The sequence below is a fragment of the Trichomycterus rosablanca genome, chromosome 14 (genome assembly GCF_030014385.1).
Source record: "Trichomycterus rosablanca isolate fTriRos1 chromosome 14, fTriRos1.hap1, whole genome shotgun sequence".
In the NCBI taxonomy this organism is placed as follows: Eukaryota; Metazoa; Chordata; class Actinopteri; order Siluriformes; family Trichomycteridae; genus Trichomycterus; species Trichomycterus rosablanca.
The window spans coordinates 29,515,659-29,533,196 of NC_086001.1; the positions used below are offsets into that span (position 1 = coordinate 29,515,659).

The 17,538-nt window shown below is 38.9% G+C and overlaps 1 non-coding gene and 1 pseudogene across 1 annotated transcript; both read right to left on the reverse strand.

Annotated features, from left to right (window-relative positions):
* LOC134326282 (zinc finger protein 850-like) overlaps window positions 1–17,538 on the reverse strand; it is a 151,292-nt pseudogene that overhangs the window by 9,349 nt on the left and 124,405 nt on the right.
* On the reverse strand, window positions 2,219–2,292 carry trnai-aau (transfer RNA isoleucine (anticodon AAU)). Its single transcript has one exon. It is a non-coding gene; the product is annotated as a tRNA-Ile (tRNA).

The following is a 17,538-nucleotide window of genomic DNA, read 5'->3' on the forward strand; positions in this document are numbered from 1 at the left end:
GTATTAGTGGTGTGCGATACTGAAAAATTTCATATCGATCCGATACCAAGTAAATACAGGGCCAGTATCGCCGATATCGATCCGATACTGATACTTTGTACTTACTTTCATGTAGGGTAGAGCAGTGTATCATGATTTATGAGGTGAATGTATCATCAATTTGCTTTGACTAATAAATGATTTTGTGTTTATTAGTTCATCATGTGCAGTAAAAACCCACTACAGTTTATAGGTGAATAAAAAGTAATTTTATTAATGTAATAAACTTTAATGAAGTCTGGGGTTTTTGTTAAGAAACAATTATATAATAAGAAACATAATTCCCCCTCTCATAGTACACTCTGACTTTTTGTAAAATAAAGTACAGAAAAAGTTCCGGGAGTCTCCAGCATATACATAGCGGCTTCCTCATTCCCGCAAGTCAGATAAAATCTCCTGGAATCTACAACGAGCGGCCAAGAACGACACACACGCACACACACACATGAAGGAGACACAGACTTTTTTTACTACGACTGCGTATTAAATCTGTTATCTGATATACAATCTAGCGCACTGTGTAGGGAACATAAATCAATTGTCTAATATACTGTCTAGTGCACTAAGTAGGGAACATAAATCTATGATCAAAAATACAATCTAGTGCACTCTGTAGGGAACATAATTAATTATGTAATACAGTATCTAGTGAACTGTGTAGGGAAAATAAACCAATTGTCTAATTCACTATCTAGTGCACTACGTAGTGCACTATGTAAGGAACATAAATCCGTTATCTGATATACAATTTAGTGCACTATGTAGGGAACATAAATTCATATCTAAAATACTATCTACGTAGTGCACTATGTAGGGAAGCGACTCCTTCAGCTTCCAATTTCTTGGATTGCTGAGTACTATCAACTTAGTGAATCGACTCTTTCGAGTCTATTCCTGTCCTTCGACTTAAAGAATCGGATTAAAGAATCGACTCAAAGAATCATTTGATTCATTTGAACGCGCAGACTCACTCGCTCTCCCGCTGTGAGCTTCTCAAACTAGAGGTGGGTGATACCGGGAATTTTGGTATCGATCCGATACCAAGTAAATGGTACTTTTACTTTTTTGAGGTAGAAAAGGAGAAACCACAATACAAAATAAAAATAAAAATTCTCCCCTCACTAGACATCTTTTCTAGTTCTTTCTTTCTTTGTTTCTTTTTTCAAATAGAATTGTTCTTAGGAAAAACAATAAAAAAGAAGGAATTTTCTTCCTTTCAGTGCAATTCTGTTTTTTCTTAAATAAACAGTGTAAAAAAATATCACTCAACACAACTTAAAACAAAATGTCCTGAGGTAGAGGGCTGACAAACCACAATACAACAAAATTAACACACCACAACAAATACTGTAAACAGTTTCAAACTTGTTCTGTTTTTCAAGTCGAACAATACAATAAAATAATACAAAGAATAAGGAATTTCTTCCCTTCAGTGCACTTCTGGCTTTAAACAAAATAAAAACAATAAGTGAAAAATAAATAAAGAAGGTATAAATAAAGAAAGAATACAGCTACACTGTGGGCCCTCCCCCCGTTGAGAACAAAGGATTAGAGATTTTTATTTAAGAACAGTATCATGTCTCTCTCCGTACTGTGACGTGTCGACTCGAGGAGAGCGCTGAGTGGGCGGGTCAGGCTGAGCCTACCTGCATGTCTGTTTGGCTGGCGCCGCTGAGCCACGTGACGGTGCAACAACAAAAGACGACACAGCGCAGCGCTACTCTTACAGACAGAGAGTAGACTTTGATGAATCCGCGAGCGCAGCAGTCAGCTTGAGTATCGATCTTTTTACACGAGTATTGCTCAATATCAATACCAGCGTTGGTATCGATATTATCGATATTTGGATCGATCCGCCCACCTCTATCTCAAACTGAACTCCGTCTTTCTGCACATGAGGAAGAAATCTATGTAGAGATCTCAAATAACATGAACCTGAAGGTATGAACTTACATTGTAGAAAAGAAAACAAGCCAGTAGCAGCAGTGTGCACATTAAACCATTTACAGAAGGGTCATTAAGTTTGGCTAATTGAAATAATGGCATGTTTCTGACTAGAATGAGAGGGGCAGTAAAAAGATCTCACACTTGTCAGAGACAATGTTTGAAGCCCAGGTTAATAGGACCTGTTAGTTAGAGAAGGATCACTTGTTTGTTAGTTTAAGTCCAAAAGCAGGTGTGGCCCGTACGGGGATCGAACCCGCGACCTTGGCGTTATTAGCACCACGCTCTAACCAACTGAGCTAACCGGCCTGTTCATCTGTACTTTCTTTAGATCTTTGTACATAATTCTACACTAACCCCATTCAAGCAGCTGAAACGCACTTTAATAATACTAAGAGGTTTTGTAGGTTCTTCTATGTGTGAACTATCTAAACTATATTTCTTAAAGTTCTTGACTGAGCTTAATGCCACCAACCAGTGACTGGAGCAGATACGACTCAGGTCCTGCACACAGTAAGTAGTGCTGATACACAGTACCAGCCTGCACACCAGAAGGGCTCCAAACATCAAGTTTTCACCAGGGCCGGAGTTGGGCCCCTTTTTCAGACCGGGAGTTTCATGAACAAACCCGGCCCACTTTTTCCACGGAGGAAAATTTTGAATAAATAAAACAGCAGCTAGCTCTTACAATGACTTTTTATTGGGTATAAGTTCAGGTGTATGTTGGTAAGTTAACAGAAAACACTTCACATAAACAAGTTTAATTCAAATTTAAATCAGATAAAGATTTAAAAGGTAAAAATGTGATAAAGATGAAAAAAGTATTTACATTTGTACAGGAGCAATAAGTTGAAATAAAAATTAAAATTGCATTTGTCTTTTCAACAGAGAGGTGCTCTATTGTTAGGTTTACACTAAACTCTTAAGTAGCTTCACTATTTAGTGGCTACCTAAAGCATCAAAAGCCTCCTAAGCAGTGCACTTTATTAATAACGGTGTCATTGTCTATAGACATGAGACATTGCTTATCTGCTGCTCTGAGGCTAAAAAACATTTCATTAAGGGTTAGCCTGTTTTGCTGAATAACATAACATGCTTGAAGTTTTTTTTTTCTTTTTTTTTTCTTTTCTTTTTAACACTTTGGCCTATAATATGATGGTGTAAAATTGATAGTGATTTAGGCTATTTGTCTTCATTTGTTAAAATAAATTAGGCTATCGTGCTGACATCTTTCTGAATGTCTGAACAATTTAACATATATCATGTATATTCTCTATGTTATATTTTACATTACAGATAACTATCTTAGTTTAAATAACTCTGTTAGACTATCCTCTACCTGTCCCTTCAGTACCCAGACAGCACAATACGTAGGTGAAGCATCGGTAAAACACCGCCGTGTAGGAAATTCATCGCGTTCTATTTTTAGACGTAGGATATTGGGAGGCAAAACGTGGAAGTGTCGCTTTTTGCTTTCCTATGCAACGTGCATCGGCTGAAGATCGGAACATCGCGTTTTCAGCTCCACTGTCGCATCAGGGTCACATGGAGCCGTGGTCAGAGAAGCCCGCTTGGGACTGAAAGATCACCGGTTCTAGTCATCAGACTGTATCAACGATTTTAAAGGAGCAGAGATGTACATGCAGGAAAAGTAAAGCCAAATATTACCCATAAGAAAAAGATATTTTACTGATACTATCGTCAACAATAAATATAAACTCAGGACACACGAAATTCACTGTTGGTTTTGGACAGAAAATGAAATTGCTATATTAGATTTATATGCACTGCCCCCTGGTTCCATGAACTATAGCTACTGTATAGAAATCTGAATCTGTAACTGGTCATATTGTGTACACTGCCAACCCTGGTTACTATAACAACCACTGTATCAGAGAATGTAATGTGGCCTTTCATTAAAAAAATAAATCAATGTCAGGTGTAAAATGATAACCAGACAGTAGCAACATTTACAGTCACAAACAAATCAGGTTGGTTTACTGCAATGGTAGTTTGAAATGCAGTGGCATTAATAAAAATATTGTTTCAACAAGAACACAAAAAGCTCAATAAGAGCATTTTCCACACCTTTAACTGTATACACAGGTGTAAAATATGTAATTTTTAAGATATAAAATATTCTTTGCCAGCCCATTACAGCTTCACATAGTGCCCAGCTCACTCTCTTCCTGCCAGCAGCAACAGAATTTCTGTTATCCATCAATGAACATTTAAAGGAAATGGTATCCTACACCTAACACCAAAGATTGCTGTGGCCATTTATGATCTGATAAGCAAAACATAATTTATCATGTAATGTTGAGCATTTAGCAGTTTGCAATAAAATAAATCCTTCAGCTAATAATTAAGGTTGCTGTGGCTGTTTATGATCCAATCAGCAACACTTGCTTCATTTGTACATTAGGCTTATTAATGCTGGCAAATTTTCTCTTCTGATTTACAAAAAATGAATTTGTAGAAATGCTTCAGCTGATGCCAAGTAGCCTTTATTACATGGAAACTTGCAGAAAATATAAAAATATTATAAGGTCAACATCATACAACAGATAAAAATTGAGTTTAATGTGCATATAACAATATAGAACATGATGTAACCTTAAAAATAGTGAGCCTGCATGAGATTACAGCCACCTGTAATATAGTTTCAGTTCAGAGTTGACTGAATAAAATATTTATCGATTTAAACACATTTACGAATGATGGTAGAACCAATCATGTTAAAATACAACATAAATTGAACTTGAGTTGCATATGTTCAATTCCCAGGATCCATGGCTGAAGTGCCATGGGCACCGGGGATGGCTGCCCGACACACTGGGTGTGTGTTGACTGGTGCACTGGTGTGTGCGTGTTCACTGCCACAGATGGGTTAAATGCGGAAGACATTATTTTATAGTCAATGCGAAATCTGACCGGGAGCCAGTGCAGTGTGCATAAGACAGGGGTGATGTGTTCATATTTTCTGGTTCTAGTAAGGATTCTGGCTGCTGCATTCTGGACTAACTGCAGTTTGTTTATACACCTACTGGAACAACCAGACAAAAGGGATTACAATAATCCAAGCTAGAGGTAACAAAAGCATGGACAAGTATTTCTGCGTCATGTAGTGACATCATAGCTTAGCAAGGTTTCTAAGATGACAGAAGGCTATCCTGGTGGTGATAGCTACATGAGCTTCAAAAGAAAAACTGGAATTAATAATCACACCAAGGTCTATAACAGCTGTACATGGTGTAACTGAAATACCATCCAGAGTTACTATGTAATCAGAAAGTTTACTTCTAGCTGCCTGTGGTCCTAATATTTTTTATTATATCATTTAGTAAAAGAAAATTGTTCAACATCCAGAGTCTAAACTGGTGTCTCTCATCTGGATGTGCTGACACATAGAACTGTGTATCATCAGCATAACAGTGAAAGCTGATACCATGTTTAAGAATAATATTAACCAGAGGTAGCATATCTATACATACAGTGTATCACAAAAGTGAGTACACCCTTCACATTTCTGCAGATATTTAAGTATATCTTTTCATGGGACAACACTGACAAAATGACACTTTGACACAATGAAAAGTAGTCTGTGTGCAGCTTATATAACAGTGTAAATTTATTCTTCCCTCAAAATAACTCAATATACAGCCATTAATGTCTAAACCACCGGCAACAAAAGTGAGTACACCCCTTAGTGAAAGTTCCTGAAGTGTCAATATTTTGTGTGGCCACCATTATTTCCCAGAACTGCCTTAACTCTCCTGGGCATGGAGTTTACCAGAGCTTCACAGGTTGCCACTGGAATGCTTTTCCACTCCTCCATGACGACATCACGGAGCTGGCGGATATTCGAGACTTTGCGCTCCTCCACCTTCCGCTTGAGGATGCCCCAAAGATGTTCTATTGGGTTTAGGTCTGGAGACATGCTTGGCCAGTCCATCACCTTTACCCTCAGCCTCTTCAATAAAGCAGTGGTCGTCTTAGAGGTGTGTTTGGGGTCATTATCATGCTGGAACACTGCCCTGCGACCCAGTTTCCGGAGGGAGGGAATCATGCTCTGCTTCAGTATTTCACAGTACATATTGGAGTTCATGTGTCCCTCAATGAAATGTAACTCCCCAACACCTGCTGCACTCATGCAGCCCCAGACCATGGCATTCCCACCACCATGCTTGACTGTAGGCATGACACACTTATCTTTGTACTCCTCACCTGATTGCCACCACACATGCTTGAGACCATCTGAACCAAACAAATTAATCTTGGTCTCATCAGACCATAGGACATGGTTGCAGTAATCCATGTCCTTTGTTGACATGTCTTCAGCAAACTGTTTGAGGGCTTTCTTGTGTAGAGACTTCAGAAGAAGCTTCCTTCTGGGGTGACAGCCATGCAGACCAATTTGATGTAGTGTGCGGCGTATGGTCTGAGCACTGACAGGCTGACCCCCCACCTTTTCAATCTCTGCAGCAATGCTGACAGCACTCCTGCGCCTATCTTTCAAAGACAGCAGTTGGATGTGACGCTGAGCACGTGAACTCAGCTTCTTTGGACGACCAACGCGAGGTCTGTTCTGAATGGACCCTGCTCTTTTAAAATGCTGGATGATCTTGGCCACTGTGCTGCAGCTCAGTTTCAGGGTGTTGGCAATCTTCTTGTAGCCTTGGCCATCTTCATGTAGCGCAACAATTCGTCTTTTAAGATCCTCAGAGGGTTCTTTGCCATGAGGTGCCATGTTGGAACTTTCAGTGACCAGTATGAGAGAGTGTGAGAGCTGTACTACTAAATTGAACACACCTGCTCCCTATGCACACCTGGGACCTAGTAACACTAACAAGTCACATGACATTTTGGAGGGAAAATGACAAGCAGTGCTCAATTTGGACATTTAGGGGTGTAGTCTCTTAGGGGTGTACTCACTTTTGTTGCTGGTGGTTTAGACATTAATGGCTGTATATTGAGGGAAGAATAAATTTACACTGTTATATAAGCTGCACACAGACTACTTTTCATTGTGTCAAAGTGTCATTTTGTCAGTGTTGTCCCATGAAAAGATATACTTAAATATCTGCAGAAATGTGAGGGGTGTACTCACTTTTGTGATACACTGTACATAGATGGGCCTAAAACAGAACCTTGTGGAACACCAAACTTAACCTTACTGTGCATAGAATATTCACCATTTACATCTACAAACTGATAACGGTCACTCAAATAGGCTGTTCCCTAAACTCCAACAATATTTTCTAGCCTATAAAGGAGATCAATGGTGTCAAAAGCTGCACTTAAGTCAAGCAGTACAAGCAGGGAGACACAACCCTGATCAGAGGCCAGTAACAGGTCATTCACAACTTTAACCAGCGCTGTCTCTGTGCTATGATGAGGCCTAAACCCTGACTGACAAATGTTATTTCTATGCAGGTATGAACATAGCTGCTGTGCTACAACCTTTTCTAGGATTTTGGAGATGAAGGGGAGGGTTGATATCGGTCTGTAATTAGACAACTGGCAGGGGTCTAGGTTAGGTTTTTTGCCAGAGGTTTGATAACTGCTTTAAATGATTTAGGGACATAGCCAGTACTAAGAGATGAATTGATCTTTTTTAAAAGAGTTGTATCTGTTTTAGGAAAGTTGTGGGTACGGGATCTAGTATACATGTTGTCGATTTTGATCAAGAAATTAGTGAAATTAACTTGGTCTCACGGAGAGGGTTAAAAGACTCTAAACGCTGATCTGATGTAACTATACTGACATCTAGTTGGTTTGTCATCAGATTGCTCAGGTTTAGATTAATAGTATTAATTTTGTGCCATATGTTTTCAACTTCATCACTGAAAAAATTCATAAAGTTGTCGCTGCTAAATACTGATGGTGTGGATGCTTCTGTAGTGGTGGTCTTCCTAGTTAGTTTTGCTACAGTATTAAATGTAGGATTAGTTTTGTTTTCTTCTAGCGAGGAGAAATATTTTGCTCTAGCAGCACTAAGAGCTTTTCTATAATTTAGGAGACTCTCCTAAGTTTGACTCTGTTCTAAGACAGTCATTCTGCTGTTCACTCAAGGGGAGGCTGCTACAGGAAGCCAGGGAAGGGTACACAGCAGGGAAGTGATGTGTTTGAACTTTTGAAGGTTGAAGACAACTTAAGCTGCTGCTCCATAAGATGATGTCCGTTGTACATGCTGAGATTCGAGCCAAAACCTGTGTCAAAAGGAAGAAAAGAAAGAATAAGTTGAGTGTTGTTAAGCAAAACAATGGTAGACAAAGCCAAGTGAAGAAAACATCACCAAATTAGGTTATGACGAACACTGCCATATTGTTATTGCTGTACTGTCCTGCTGCAGTGGCATCAGATCTGTTTTTTTTTTTTACAAAATATATACACAACAAATGAGTGTTTCAGCTAAAATAGCTCAATAGATCAAGTTACAGAAGACAGTATATTTGCTGTACACGTTACATAATAACCAAACATTAAGTGGTTTAGTTCCTTAAACATCACATGTACTGCATGCAGCACCTCAGATTGATCTTTCAGGCAGTCCTTTACGCCAAACTTGTTTTTAGTAGGGTTGAACTAATAGAAAAACTAAAATTAGGGCAATAATCTTTGAAAAGCAATACAGCAGTGTATTCTGATAGTCAGTCAGACATTTTCTCATCTGCTTAGTCCGTCAGAGTGGTGGTTTGTCCGGAGCCCTCCCGGAATCACTCAGCACAAAGCAGGAATACATATACCACATACCACACACACACACACCGAGGGGCAATTACGTGTATCCAATAAGCCTACCCTTTGTGTTTTTCAGGAGCAGGGAGGGAACCAGAGCACCTGGCGAAAACCCACACAGACACAGGGAGAAGCTCCAAACTCCTCACAGACAGATGCTGAAGCGAGACTCGCCTGTATAGTTTTTCAATTCTAGCAATATCTTTAAGTCATATATTTGACACATAAAAAATTAAGTCTGGTAATACCTATAAACTGTGATTGCCTGTCATTATTTTCACATTTGTTTAATTCTGTTTTGTGAAAATAATAAATATTAAAATATAAAATATCACTCCAACGGGTCACATTTTTTACCCCAGTGGTGGAGCATGGAGTGATGCACATTCAAACGGTAAAATATTTAAAGCATAAGACTGAATATCTGTGCATTAACACATCTTAGTGAATTATCCCATACTAAATTAGTCAATTTAGGGAACATTAACAAATAAGGCTAGTATACTGAATAAAGTATGCAACACATTAACCACAAACAGCCTATTTATTATGCTGTAGGCATTGTGATTCTCTTGACTATCACCTTATGTTGCAACTCGTCTGATTTTAAATTAATAACAAAGGAAAAAGAAAAAGTTAGTGAGACTGAAAATACAAGGCGAGTTAAACGTCTTAAACAATTGATCATAATAGGCTTTATGGGAAGCTCATGCTCAGTACAAAAATATTGTACTACCGTATAAAAGTAAAATGTAAAAAATAAAAAAGTTACTCTTTTACTATATTAAATGTAAGTTATACTTAAGCAATCTTGATGGTGTATATTAATAACCTACTGTAGGAGCACTGGGTGCTGCATGGTGAAGGAGCAGTGATGCCACAGTGATGCTACAGACTGCCAAGTGGACCAAGGCTAGATTAAAATTCAACATTTGCTGTGGCTGCAATTTCATTCAAGGTCAACACCCATTCCATTTCAAGTTATGTCAATCCATTTACCTTCAGTTTTAGAAAACCAAAAACCTCTGTGAACACACCAGGCCCAGTTCTAACACCCTGCATCCATCTTTGCAGGGCTCTTATTCTTGGTAGAGGAACCCTGCACTACCTGCAGGGTCTTGTAACCTGTTGGACCAGCAGCAAAGTGATTGATCTATTTCGTCCCTTTTGTGTTTAGTCTGACTAATGCCTCAATTTAGTCATTTTGAAAAAGTGGTCTTTAAATGATTTGCCCCCAATTCACTTTGTTTGAGAGCAGCATTATTGTTCTTTATTATTTTAGTGCTGCTTTTGCTTTTTTTCTTGTCTACAGGGTGGGCCATTTATATGGATACACCTAAATAAAATGGGAATGGTTGGTGATATTAACTTCCTGTTTGTGGCACATTAGTATATGGGAGGGGGAAAACTTTTCAAGATGGGTGGTGACCATGGCGGCCATTTTGAAGTCGGCCATTTTGGATCCAACTTTAGTTTTTTCAATGGGAAGAGGGTCATGTGACACATCAAACTTATTGAGAATTTCACAAGAAAAACAATGGTGTGCTTGGTTTTAACTTTATTCTATCATGAGTTATTTACAAGCTTCTCTTTGTTTACAGCCATTGACATGTCGCAGAGGTTAACACGCAGATAGAAATTGTGTTGATGTCTGGTGAACGCAGTACCCGGGTCATTGCAGCAGATTTTAATGAAAGACACCCTACGAGACCACCCATCTCCCATGCTACAGTTAGCAAGTTTCGTGAAACTGGTTCAGTGTTGGATTTGCCAAAATGTGGACGCATGAAAACTGTCACTAATGAGGAAACATCAGTGGCTGTCCTAGCTTCATTCAGCAAGAGCCCACAGCGTAGCACTCGCCGCATGTCACTGGAAAGTGGCATCAGTCGAACATCCCTTCAGCGGATATTAGCTACTCACAAATGGCACCCTTACAAACTCCAGCTGCTGCAGCATCTCAACGATGATGACCCAGATCGGCGCACTGAATTTGCAGAATGGGCAAAACAAAAATTGGAACAGGACCCTCAGTTTACACAGAACATTTTGTTCAGTGATGAGGCAAACTTTTATGTGAATGGTGAAGTTAACAAACAAAACCACCGCTATTGGTCTGACACTAACCCACATTGGATAGATCCCTCCAAGACTGTTGGAACACAAAAATTGATGGTATGGTGTGGTATATGGGGTACAAAGATAGTGGGGCCATTCTTCATCAATGGAAACCTCAAGGCCACTGGATATTTGAAATTGCTACATGATGATGTGTTTCCCTCTTTATGCACTGAAGCTGGCACGTTCCCTGAGTTTTTCCAGCAAGATGGTGCACCACCACATTATGGGTGTCAGGTCCGAGAATTCCTAGATGAACAGTTTCCTGGAAAGTGGATTGGTCTTCTGAAACTACGGATACTGGAAGCCTGTGCTAGCATTTCTTCTGCGGTGTTGCTATCAGTGTGTGAAGAGTGGGAGAAGAGGGTTGCATTGACAATCCAACACAATGGGCAGCACTTTGAACACATTTTATAAGTGGTCAGAAACTTGTAAATAACTCATGAAAGAATAAAGTTACGTTAAAACCAAGCACACCATTGTTTTTCTTGTGAAATTCTCAATAAGTTTGATGTGTCACATGACCCTCTTCCCATTGAAAAAACTAAAGTTGGATCCAAAATGGCCGACTTCAAAATGGCCGCCATGGTCACCACCCATCTTGAAAAGTTTTCCCCCTCCCATATACTAATGTGTCACAAACAGGAAGTTAATATCACCAACCATTCCCATTTTATTTAGGTGTATCCATATAAATGGCCCACCCTGTATATATTTTTTAACAGATCCCAATGACCTTTCCCTATTCCTTACTTTAAATAAATCAAACTTTAAGCTTCCCAGTGCTGTGGTTTTTGTTTGTAAAAAGTGCAAATGCAGTGTTTGAATAGGATTACCTCATTTTTGTTGGTGTAATCTCTGGTAATGTTAAGATGTGTGTCAGTCACTCTGAGCGACAGGAGCATCTCCAGGCAGCACAACAAACCATGGTGGAGACTATATGCAGGACAACGCAGAGGAAAGAGCACAGACAAACTGTTTAAGTTCATGAGACATTCATTTAATGAATTTATGATGAATGGTAAATAAGTGCATAGTAAAAACAAGGACAAGGCACATGTGTGTGTGTGTGTGCACAGATATATAAATGTGTTTTAATGTGTCATGTCCTGTCTAGACATGAGGCGTTTGAATGTTTCCCTTTTAATAGCAGATTTCTGCACCTGCAAGTCAATTTTGGCTTCTTCTCCTTCTGTTGTATTTAAAAGTCAAAGTTTACACTAGTCAGTAAGTTAAGATTACACAGACCCTCAGTTAAATATATCAATAAAAATTAGGATATGACTTCTTTTGACAACCATACCAAGTTTAAGAACATAAAGGTGCACTCACACTAGGCGCTGTTGCCTTGTACAATACCAGAGAATGATTGTACTCCCTTTTCCCCTGTGCACACTGCTATGTTCTGGGCCCGAGCACACTTGTGTCTTCACTATGCAACTGTTTTGTTGGAGAAAGGTATGTTTGCTACGACAGCATATTAGGGCCACTGCTAAATACATGAATAAATACATACATTCATACATGGATAAATGCTCTTTAACCAAGGTAACTCTTTTCTTTAAAAAAATGCATACTGATGTAACTATGTAAACATGTTGATGTGCTATATAAATATTGTTAATCAATGTATTTATTAACTATTGATTAGCAAAACTCACTGTTTTGTCTGAGTCCACATGAATCTATTGACCACCAAGCGTACTGAACTGCCTTCGATGCGTCTCACTCAACACATCTATGCTTGCAGGCTTGTCACGTGTCACTTTGTTCCCTAATTTTGGTTCAACTGCAAATACATATGACCAGTATAAAAGCAAACCAGGACCCAATGTATTTGTTTCGTGTTAAATATAGCGTCATCCCCTGTAGCAAGTAAAAGTTTCTCCTCCTGATCAAATGCAATGAAGCATACCTTGGTCTAGCTGCTCTAAATCCTACATATACACCTAATAGGGACAAAAGTATTTGGACACCTACATATTACACCTACAGGAGAATTCATGACATCCCACTGTGAAGGCTTTCTACAAGATTTGAGTGTGTCTGTGGGAATTATTGTCCATTCATCCATAAGAGCATTTGTGAGGTCAGGAAGTGATGGACAAGAAGACATGGCTCACAATCTCCATTCTCCATTTCCCAGCAAAGGTGTTCGATGGGGTTGTGGTCAGAGCTCTGTGTGGACCGATCACGTTCTTCCAGACCAAACTCACCCAACCATGCCTTTATGAACCTTTCTTTGTACACTGGGACACAGTCATGTACAAACAGAAAAGAGCCTTCTCCAAACAGTTCCCACAAAGTTGAAACCAAATAACTGTCCAAAATGACTTGGTGTAATGAAGCATTAAGAATTCTCATTCCCAGGCCTAGACCAAGCCCTGAAAAACCCCATAACATTATCCCTGCTCCACCAAACTGGGTTGACACTGTGCACTCATTCTCCTGGCATTCACTAGGTGTTTGATTTTATATACCTGTGGCAATGGGACTGAACAAACCCCCTAAATTTAGTGATTAAGAAGTGTGTCCCAATACTTTTGTCCATATAGTGTATAAAATCAAGCACTTAGTGAATGCCCATACAGAGCTCTGACCTCAACCCCCTCAAACACTGCTGGGATAAACTAGAATGAAGATTGTGAGCCAGGTCCTCTCATCCAACATCACTGTCTGATCTCACAGATGCTATATGAACTGATCCATTTCCCACAGACACACTCTTGTAGAAAGCCTTCCCAGAAGAATGGGAGCTGTTATAGCTGCAGAGGGGAACAGACTATATATAAAGGTCTATGGATTTAGAATGGGGTGTTATAAAAGAATACTTTAGTCCATACAGTGTAGCTGATGATATTTACTAGACTGAACACCCTGAGGAGGGCGGCGGGAAAGTGTGAAAGTGACTGCACGCGCTAGCAGTCTCGCGCAGTTTGAGGGTATAAAAAGCCGTTTTTCACCCTCAGTTCGTTATTTCTGGCTTTAAGGAGTTTAGAGGTAAGAAATAAATAAAATAAAACACAAGATATGAAAAATTAATATGTTATAATGGGTGACAAAACAATATAATATACCGGTATATTAATCAGAATAAAATAAATCTTTTTAGATTAACCAGGTTAACTTGAGTTAGCTTTGAGGCTAACACAGATGGATTGTTGTGGTAAATAAAATACCAAACAATATTTTTCATTTTCAGTTTGAGAGGAACAACATTATTAAACGTTTAATATTTCATTAATTCTCGAAATATATAATTCAGAGGAGTCGATTCCTCTACACCGATCGCCAGAGGAGTCGATTCCTCTACGCCGTGCCGTGGTTAACACTGAGTCGACTCAGAGTCGTGATTTATTAGTTGACCATCGAGCACCAACAAAACGGAACACTGTAAATTCTCTTAAGCTCTAAGATGTTCAGTAGTAAAACATTAGGCACAGTTTAAACACACACTTTAAACTAAATGTCCAACGTGTCTGACTCCAACAGGCTAAACAGCTGAGCTGCTCACGTTCAGCACAATATCACTGACATATACTGGACAATTACCATTTAAACAAGAACTTAACACATTACCGACATTTCTTAAAGCTTAATTACGTGCCACTACTGATAACAGAGGAGGACAAATCCACGAGCATCCCCCGTTCTGCTCCCACACGTGGACTAACTGTTTACAGCTCACTGCAGACAAGAAGCGCCTACTTTCAGAGAAAGATCTGACTGACATCCAGAACCACCAATCACCAAATTACGCCGATCGGACCAGCGAGCTGAGGGCGGGACTAAATTGATGTCCCATATGCAAATTAAATATGTAAATAATATAAAATGTTCGAATATTTTTTTACATTTTAATATATATTGTATTTTGTGATTTAATTAAAAGGGTAAAAAAAATTGAGATGCAATATTGTTATGTGCAGTGCGCTCTGGCCAGGGATTCGCTTACAACTCTGGGTCAGAAGAAGTGATTGACACTTCTGCAAACCAATAGCAGGGACTTGGAGGAAGCCAAAGAGGCGATTAGCCAAGATCACTCCCACTTAGTGAGCTTTGGTGAGGGAGAGCGCGTCAATCAGTAACAGATGCGCTGGAGCTTAGAAAACATGCGCGCCTATATCTGAAGAAGCGCTGTGGAATCCCATCTGGGCAAAACCTCTTACAATAAATCTACGTTTACTTGTTCATCACAGATAAAACAAATAAAATCTTTATGTTTTGTTAGAGACTATTTAAAATGTTTTGGGAACACATTGCACATTCAGAAAATGCTCCAGAATAATTTAATGGATTGGCCCAAGTGAATAAAATAATTATGACTAGTATGTTATCCACAACAGTTAAATACACATTGTCCACCCTAAATATAACAGACACGTCTTTCTTTTTCTCACTTTTTAGGGGGGCTACAGGTCTAACCACACCCACGTCTGCCATCAATCCCATTACAACAAACAAAACTTACAAACTGAAGAAGTTTATTGAAATAGTGTTTTAGGGTCAGTTAGGGTCAAAATAAAAGATATCAAGAAAGACATAATATTTTGTGATTAAGCTCTACTTCAAGATTATCAAAATATTTAATACTAAAGTCATATTTATGATGGTGACCAAAAAATGTAAAGTTTAAAATCGTAATGAGATCAAAGTCATAATTATTTTGAGATTAAAGTTGTAATAGTTATAATATTTAGAGCGTCATTGGACTACCAGAATCCAAATTCTAACCGTAAAAACACATGACCATCTTTAGGGCTGCATTGGGGTTTTCTGATAATATTACTAACACTTTCCTCGGTCAGGTTTGTGATTAAACATCAGTAAATGATGTGTAATTTATTTTAGAATCCAGTTCTTTTGCCGATTCAATACCTGAGCCTTTTAGTAGAATGTTTCCGTGTGCCTCACACACTACCATCAAATGCTGTTGGGTAGTCCACAGTGATTTCACATTCTCAAAATTTTAAGTTTAATCTTAAAATAATTATTTTAATCTTGAAATATTATGACTCTGTTCTTGAAATACTTGAGTTATAACTTAAATAGTGAAGTTCTACAATTATGTTCTACAGTAACGGAGCATGACATAAGTAATACTATAGTTTTTGTTATAATTAATATATTTCTCTTAAAACAGATTTCCAATTCTGTGATTATCCTGTGAAGTTTTTCATCTGCATCCAGTAAGTAACCATTGTCAAGATGGAACAGAAGACTGTTTAAAACATTTATTTTATGTTTCATGTTTGGTCTTTTTAAATTCTCAGTATGGCTTTCACAACACCCTCATATTGGACAATAAGAAGAAAATCCAAAGCCAGAGTTAATGAACAATTAATTTCTGTCTACGTAAATGAACTGGGCTGTGGGAGTCCATATCAAAGGCAGGAACAAAATACTGAGGAAATTGAAGACTGTTTGTCCAATGAGGACAACGAGGAATTTTTTGATGCCTTTGAACTCACAGAAACAGAATCAGACACAGACTCAGATTCAGAAGTCCAAGCCTCTCTGCATAGTAGACTGGCATCATGGGCTGTTGAGCAAAATGTTACACATTCTGCTTTAAACAGTCTCCTAAAGATCCTGGCAGATTACCACCCAAAACTCCCTCATGATGCAAGAACATTGCTTGGAACTGTTCGTTCTACAAAAATGACCTGCAAAGATATTGCTGGGGGACAGTATTACCATTTTGGTGTGCTTGAAGCTATTACACATCTCTTAGAAGAACACAAGCATGTCATAAAAGAAACACACCTTCTGAACCTCCAGGTCAATATTGATGGTTTACCTTTATTCAAGAGTTCCACCACACAGTTTTGGCCAATTCTAGGAATTATTGAAAATCTTCCAAAACATGACCCAGTCATAATAGGTTTGTTTTGTGGCAACCAAAAACCAGGATCCCTGGATGCCTTCCTAGAAGATTTTGTGTCAGACATTTCTAATCTGGAAAAAGGATTTAATTACAAAGGAGATTTCCTGTACTTAAGGCTGTGCACAGTAGTTTGTGATGCTCCGGCATGTGCCTTTGTGAAAAACATAAACGGTCACTCTGGCTATAGTGGCTGTGGGAAATGTACCCAAGAGGGGAAGTATATTGAGAATCGAGTTGTTTTTCCTGAAATTGATGCTTTACTCAGAACAGATGAGTCATTCAGGGCTCAAATAGATGAAGAACATCATCATGGTCCCACACCACTGCAAAGAACATCACTGAAAATGGTAACAGGCTTTCCATTAGACTATATGCACCTTGTGTGCCTTGGTGTTATGCGCAGGCTCCTTTTGTTGTGGCTACGGGGTCCTTTGTCCTGCAGACTGCCTGCCTCTACTGTTGACAACCTTTCAAGCAGACTTCAGCAAATCCGTAAAAATGTTCCCTTGGAATTCTCGCGACAACCAAGGTCTGTAAGAGAGTTAGACAGGTGGAAAGCTACTGAGTTCCGGCAGTTTTTGTTGTACAGTGGGCCTGTTCTTTTAAATAGCACACTCATTACAACAGCATACCAAAACTTTCTTCTACTTTTTGTGGGAGTGTTCATTTTATCCAGCAAACAGCTACTCCGAGACCATCTTGAGTATGCTAATGACATTTTGGTTTTATTTGTGAAGCACTTTCAAGAGCTCTATGGGGAAAAGTTCATGTCTTACAATGTACACAACCTTGTTCACTTGGCACAAGAT